This window comes from Nannobrachium achirus, assembly GCF_963921795.1.
Source record: "Nannobrachium achirus genome assembly, chromosome: 1".
NCBI classification, from domain to species: Eukaryota; Metazoa; Chordata; class Actinopteri; order Myctophiformes; family Myctophidae; genus Nannobrachium; species Nannobrachium achirus.
The window spans coordinates 43,487,032-43,495,216 of record NC_137810.1 but is presented as its reverse complement, the minus strand read 5'-3'; positions in this window follow the sequence as shown (position 1 = coordinate 43,495,216).

Here is an 8,185-nt window from a genome sequence, read left to right as displayed (position 1 = left end):
ATTGAAGAAATAACAGATATACAAGCTCACAGATTGTATAATATCTGCAAGCTTGTAGATCTGCTATTTTAGAAAATTCATGAAGATGTGTGCAAATCTTTGAATATTATGTATTTTTTAAGCGAACATTTGTAACTCAAATTTTGCTTCTGGGGGGTCCCTGGAACTATTTCGAGATGGGGGTCCGTGACCAAATACATATCATTTTGGGGGGTCCTTCACATGAAAGAATTGAGCACCACTGACATAGAAACATAGGTTTTTCCAAAAAAGAAATCACGATTTTTTCAAAAATAGCAGATCTACAAGCTCGCAGCGCGGCACTCGGTGCCGCGCTGTGAGCTTGTATATCTGCTATTTTTCAATAGTCAAAGCACACATTAAAGCGTAATAATGCATTTCCAGTCTAAATGGGTTTAAATCCCCCTCCCCTATGAAGAACATTCATGGGGGGGCCCCGCAGTGAATCCTTGTACCCAGGGCCCAGAATTTGGTGCGTGCGACACCCCTGGGGATACGGCGCTGTGGAGGCAGCGGAGAGAGAAGAGGAGAGGAGAGGAGAGGAGAGGAGAGGAGAGGAGAGGAGAGGAGAGGAGAGGAGAAAGAAGAGGAGAGGAGAGGAGAGGAGAGAGAGGAGGTTCTTCTTGACAGTCTGAAGAGGCCGTCTGAACCGGAGCCAGCTGGTGGGATGTGGAATTAAAGTGGTCGGGAATGATTTTCATGTGGGGTCCGTCAGCCAAGGTGGGGCGTCAGTGACTCTGTCAGTTATGACTAATTTATCGTCGCTGACTCGCTGTCAGGGGCGGAAACCTCATGTGTCCAAAACCCGCGCTCGAAACATATATAGAATATCTACAGTACAAGCCCACAATGTGTCGCATCCGAGACGCTTCGCGGGCTTGCAGGTCAGCTGTTTGGCATGCAACGCGGTCATGCGATAAAGTTTAAATTTGGTCGGTCGGTAAATTTGTCATACAGGTACGGAGTACTACGGACAGCCTGTCAATCATATTACGTCATTTGGCCAGTGCCTCACTCGGCTAGTGAGTCAAATGGTCAGCTAGTCAACCAGTCAGTCAGTCAGTCAGTCAGTCAGTCAGTCAGTCAGTCAGTCAAGTAATGCTAATAGCCTGATTTTAACTTTGTCATACAATGTCAAGCTCGGAAAATAGCAAATCTATAGCTCACAACCTGTAGCAGTTGTGAGCTTAGTATACGACGGCAAATTATTCAGATGATTCCCAAATCCCAATAGTCTGAAAATGTTTAGGTTAGCGTGTGGTATTATAATGCGTGCCGTCGGACTAATGGTATAATTGAGAATCAGAACAATGGTCCATCGGACCATTGGCAGTCCGCCAACGTATGTCGAAGAAATTAGGCTTTGAGTGTCTGTGAGCCTTGTCAGACAGACAGACAGACAGACAGACAGACAGACAGGCAGGCAGGAAGATAGGCAGGGAGGGCATTTGTATATTTTCAGAGCCGCACTGCCAGCTGTGTATGCGTGTGGTGGGATTTCAGTGCACGTGTGTGAGTGACTGCAAGACACAGAAAGAGACTGGCATGGCAACACTTAGTCCATTTGCCTCTGTGCGTGTGTGTATGTGTGTGTGTGTGTGTGTGTGTGTGTGTGTGTGTGTGTGTGTGTGTTGTGTGTGTGTGCTCATAGGGACCACCCGTAGGTCTCTGAGAGGGAGGCCCTAGCTCTCTCCTCTCCCAGTGAGTGGAGCCATGGGCCTGGATGAATTAGGGCCCCCGTGTGAGGTGGTTTTGTGGCACACGGGTACACCTGTGAGTGCAGGCGGGCAGCTCCCTACTGCAGGGCGGCGGTGGGTACTGTAGGTCCCTCAGCTTCCCCTTCCTCTCCCAGAACCCAGGGAGCTTTCACACCCACATATGTTTCATATCGTCAGTTGGTTCTGAAATAAAAAAAAAAAAAAAAAAAAAAAAGAAAAAGAAGAATCTGAAACGAGAGCAGAAGAAACGGCGAGTCAGAAATCTGCTGATATCGTCGTTGTCCGATGAAAACCTTGTGTGTCCAAAACCGTTTGTTTTGCATTTATCTATTTTAAAAATGATTTAAACTAGTGAAAACAGCCGATCTGCAAGCACACAACGCCTCGCGGCGCGAGGCGTTGTGTGCTTGTAGATCTGCTGTTTTCACTACTTTGTGCGACGGCCTTGTATGATGAAGCGGGGCTTACTTTTTTTCCTTTTTTTAAAGACACACAAAACCACATATACAATACAATAAAAGACCACAATCAAAATTCAGACAAAACAAAAAAGCATACAATATACAAAAAGAAAACACAAAAAGCAAAACACCTGACATCAACACAACACATAAGGCACTGTACAGACATTTGCATGAAACATCTTCTCCGTATCGCCTGAGAATGGCCACTGGGGGCGCCGTACTAATGCATTGTCAATGGAAGGTTGTTTGGTGTTTTGTCGTTGCCGTGTCTCTTGGCCAAAAGACAGGCTGCGGTTGAGCTAGAGACACGGCAACGACAAAAAACCAAACAACCTTCCATTGACAATGCATTAGTACGGCGCCCCCAGTGGCCATTCTCAGGCGATACGGAGAAGATGTTTCACGCAGCTGTGTGAGTCCAGCCTAAGAATATAAAATAACTATGATACAGAGAGCACATACAACACATCAACATCCAGACTCCTATGCCACAAGGCCAGACAAACGACCGTAGAGAGTGAAAAGGAAAAAAAAAAGCAGTTACCCTACTCCCGGTTCCTCATCAAATAGGAAAGATCATTTCCCCTAACATACTGAATAAAATTCCCCCATATTTTCTCAAATAGCTCTTGTTTGTTTTTAAGAGTGTATGTGATTCTTTCTAAAGGAAGGCACAAAGATTTGAAACTTGGAGATACGAGGTTTCCGCCCGACAACGGCGACATGCTTCGTGTTTGTGACTAAACCAGACGATTCCTGTAACCTGTATGTGGGCAGGGCGTTGCAAGTGGGCCCCCAAATAATTGGCAAAACACTAAGATTTTAATATGCCGCTCCAATACCTGACTTTGTGTGTAAGAACATGTGTATACAGTATGTACCTATTCGATATGCCCCCTGTGACATCATGTGGGTCCATACATCATCACCAGTAAGACTCCCTAATCGGGAGATAAAGTGACCGTCGCGTCGCATACACAAACTTTAGAAGGCAATCGCAGCCAAAGAGGAGGGAAAATGGGACAGATCCATATGTTGATGACATGACTTTAGAGTTTAAAACGTTGAAAACATTGTTTTCAGTGTGACACACTTTGGTCAGATGGGTGGGATCGGACCAGTTACCCAATCTCAACAGTGCCTGTTGAGATTGGCAGAACACGCCGATATAGGACCATTTCCACGTGGGGGCCCCCCGATCCAAAGAAAAAAGGTTGGGAACCGCCACTGGTATAAACGAAATATGCATGGAGATCAGTGTTGATTTCGTCGACTAAAACTATGACGAAAAATGTTTGTCGACTGCATTTTTTTTCACTGACGAACTGATAAAAACTAAGCTGTGATGACTAAAACTAAGACTAAATATATTGACAATTTCGTCAACAAAATAAAAACTAGACTAAACATTAAGAGAGGGACTAGTGGAGAAGAGAGTCATTTTATGTTTGGTTGCACACAACCATGTGAGCTCCATCTATCTGAGAGTCCAGCTCAGTAGTTCAGTGGTTCTCAACCTGTGGGTCGGGACCCCTGGGGGGGTCCCCAGATGATTAACTTAATGTGCAACATTGTTTTCTCTCTCAACCATAAACAGACCCAACATAACGTCGTTGTCGGGTAGAAACCTTGTAATGTCCAAAACCGTTCGTTTTGTATTTATCATTTTAAAAATGAGCTAAACTAGTGAAAACAGACGATCTACATCTACAGCACACAACGCTCGCACCGCGAGGCGTTGTAGATCGGCTGTTTTCACTACTTTTGTGTGACGGCGTTGTATGATGAAGCAGGGCTTTGCTTTGCGAAAAAATGTACACATTTGAAACCTGGAGATACGAGGTTTCTGTCCGACAGTGACGATAAAGTTTAAGTGTATAGCGGGTAATGCACATTTCTAAAGTGTCAATTAACTTTTTAATAGGCCTACCTCTAAAATGATAAATTAAACATTGGCCAAATTGTCAAATGAGGTAGAAATCGCGTTGCGAGGCGTTGTGAGCATGTAGATCTGCTATTTTCACATTAGAACCGTGTTATACAAAATGTAATGCCCCTACTCTTAGTGCTCGTCAGGGTGGGGGGGGGGGGGTCCCCAGTTTAAATGTGATTATTTTGGGGGGTCGCTGGCGCCTGAAAAGGAGAACCACTGGTCTAGTTGGTCTGGGGGTGCGTTGGGGGTAGGTGGGTAGGTGTGTGTGGTGTGTGTGTGTGTGGGGGGGGGCAGAGGTGAAGGGTGGATGGGCCCCTGTTGAGGAAATATATTGGAGCCGCCCTTTACTGGGGCCCCAGCAGATATTAAATGGTGCTTCAATCTATCTGCTCTCTCTCTCCCTTTCTCTCTCTCCTCTCCTTTCCCCTTCTCTCTCTGTCTCTCTCTCTCTCTCTCTCTCTCTCTCTCTCTCTCTCTCTGCGGTGCGGCGGAGGTCTCGCTGCCCTCACAGAGGGAGACCTCACAGAGGGAGACCTCCTCGCACCGACGCCCATAAATCTGTCACCCTGAGAGATCCGTCTCTCGCCCTCCGGCCCGGAGAGGACAAATTGTGGCTTCGGGTGAGAGAGAGAGAGAGAGAGAGAGAGAGAGAGAGAGAGAGAGAGAGAGAGAGAGAGAGAGAGAGAGAGAGAGGGGAAGGGAGGGAGCGATGGATGGATGGATGGAAGGAAAAGAGAGAAGGTGGTGGTATGGGGGGTGGGGTCGAAGAGGGGAAAGAGAGAGAGAGTGGAGGAGTCTGACATGATGGGGGGAAGGAGAGGGGGAAAGGAAGAGAGAGAGAGAGAGAGAGAGAGAGAGAGAGAGAGAGAGAGAGAGAGAGAGAGAAGTGGCCTGTCAGCCGGCTCCATTCATCATCCAGACAAAATGGTCGCCCATCGTTGTTTTCCGCTGACCGGCCAAAACATCTCCTGGTAAGCAAGTTTTAAGGAGGCACGAGGTTATCCTCTTTTATTTGATTCTTTTATTCCATTTGGTTCTCCTTTCTTTTCTTTCTTTCTTTCTTTCTTTCTTTCTATCTTGTGTCATTCTCTGTCTATTACTCTTTATTTCCATTAAAGTGTTCCCATCCTTCCTTCTTTCTTTCCTTCCTCCTCTTTCATGTGAGTGTTTTTTCCTCACACCCCCAGAGTAGGAAGCATCTTCTCACTGCTGCTGGTATTTAAGAGCAAACCGAGGCCTGGAAATTAGATGAAGTCACTCTGCTGCTGACAGGAGATGGGCCCAACAGAGAGAGAGAGAGAGAGAGAGAGAGAGAGAGAGAGAGAGAGAGAGAGAGAGAGAGAGAGAGAGAGAGAGAGAGAGAGATGAAAGGAGGGAGTGAGCAAGACAGAGCATAGTGGTGCCAAGTCTGCTTATTATAAGCGACTTTGGTTTTGTTTTTCTGTCATAAATATTGGTAGTTGCAGGTTGCAGGTTTTTTTGGGCTTGTTTCTACAGGGTTTATTCGGGCTTGCTTCCTAACGTTGTTTAAACCAGTTGTTCCCAAACCTTTTCATGACAAGGACCCCCAAATGAATATGCCATACAAAGTCTGTGTCAAAATATTCCAAATGATCTATAATCTTTTTAACTATTTGTTTTTAAATAGCCGCTGTACAAAGGTGTGTGTGTGTGTGTGTGTGTGTGTGTGTGTGTGTGTGTGTGTGTGTGTGTGTGTGTGTGTGTGTGTGTGTGTGTGTGTTGTGTGTGTCAGTGTTTGTCAGTGAATGTGCGCGCGTGCGTGCGTGCGTGTGTGCGTGTGCACTCATGTGGCCTAGTAGTCACTTCTTTTGGGCTTGTTTTAGTGGACATGTTCGCTTGTTTCGCTTGCAAAAATTCTGGCAACATACTTAAGAGACAGTGGAGAGCATGAGAGAGAGAGAGCGAGAGAGAGAGAAAGCAAAAGGAAAGATGAGATGGTAAAAAGAGGGATAAAGGAAGAGAGACTGTGTGGAATTAACAAGAAGTGCAAAGAGACCGAGTCGGGGGGAAGAGAGAGAGAGAGAGAGAGAGAGAGAGAGGTAGAGAGAGAGAGGGAGAGAGAGAGAGAGAGAGGTGGAGAGAAAGTGGGAGAATGAATCGTGTGTGGTATTTATAGAATGTGGTGAGACGGGGCTATTTTGTTATGATTATTTTTCTTAAAGAGACAGCAGCGTTGCCGGGGTTGTGTGTAGCTATTAAGAGTTGGCATGGCAGCGTGACCACATTAATGGAGACCTCCGGCACGGCGCGGTCAGAGAGGGCTGCCTCTGTGGCAGCCAGCGAGCTGACAGCTACAGCCCCTGGAGAACATGGTGGACCAGTTAGGATCTGGCAGCGACCCGCGCTCTGCGTGCCAGCATATGTAGCAGTGGTGTAAAGTAACTCAGTACGTTTACTTAAAGTAGGACTGTCATCTAAAGGGGTTCTGTCACTTTAAAAAGTAATCTTAAAATATGAGTTAATATGTTTATGATGTCATTGTGATAATGCGCGGTGGTGGTGGGTGGGGGGGGGGGGGGGGGGGGCATGTACACTGTGCACATGGGGTGATCACTGCCTGTCTCCTGTGAATGGTTTTTATTTTTATTTTTGTTTATTTTCTTTTTATTTCGTTCATATTTTATAAGCCAATACAATTAATTGACTGTACTTAGACTACTTACTGTACTGGTCAGCTGTTGTTGGGGGGCGAGGGGCAGATTACACTGTGACATGAGTTTAACTCTCCTACTGCCAGATTATTTATTTATTTATTGGGTCTGGCGCCATCAAAAAGCGGCTTACCTTGGCGACGTTATAGTAGATAGACAGACAGACATTTATTTATTTATTTTTATTTTTTTTGGTTGTGCAATAGTGCACTTTGGTCTGCCAGGCAGCAGAGGGCGGCGTCATGCGAGAATGAATGTGAATTTGCCTGTTATGTGTTGAAGAAGAAGAAGACCAGTCACTGGCCACAGAGCCTTACAGCCGGAGGAAATCAACAAGGAAGTGAATTGTTCTCCGTTGATCTAACGCATAATGGATTTTTTACACCATCACCGCGGAAAATGTGTTTACAGTAGACGGCCGCGCGACCCCTCATCAGCTTACAGTCATCAGACGAACGAACCGAACGAGCGCCGTATTGGCATCGAGGTTCTGTAAAAAATGGGGCGAACGTTAACGTTCAAAGCGTGGGAAGAGTTAAGACTGTTTCAGACCGTTTTCAGAGAGACCATGTGACCTACTGTATTATACTATTATAATTTCGGGCATGTCAGCGGGCCTTTAAGTAATGTACTTAAATACACTTTAGAGACCTTTGTACTTTACTTGAGTATTTCCATTTTCCAATAATTTTACTTCTACTTCACTCTACATCTCAGATCCAAATATTGCACTTTCACTCCACTGAATGAATTTGAAAACATTATGTACTAGTTACTTTGCAGATATAAATGATTATATTATAAAACATACATTAATCCACTTTAGCCCTATTGTATACCTAGGCTATTTGAAAATAGCAGATCTACAAGCTCACAACACGTTGCATCGCGACGCGTTGTGAGCTTGTAGATCGGCAAATAAGTAAGCAAAGAGTGCGTGGGTGTGTGTGTGTGTGTGTGGTTGTAGGCTAACTGCGAGGACCAAATATTACTACAAGTGTAGAAGTAGAATTATGAGAAACAGACATTGTTATATAGGACCATTTTCCTACTGTTCCTCGCGAGAAAAGTTGTTGAGTAACGTATCTAAAAAATGTAGCTACGTATACGTTTGACATTAGAAAAAGATTCAAATTGGGGGTCAAGATTAGGCATTCAGAGGTCAGGTTTTGGGATTTAGAGGTACAGTTATAATTGTAATTGCTGATCTGCAAAAGCTCACGACGCGTTAAAAATGGCAAAGGATTTTGAAAATGGCATTCATAAAATCGCCGTCCTAAAATATTGATGGGCTCAAAGTAGAGAAAAACAAATTGTGTGTGTGTGTGGTGTGTGTGTGTGTGTGTGTGTGTGTGTGTGTGTGTGTGTGTGTGTGTG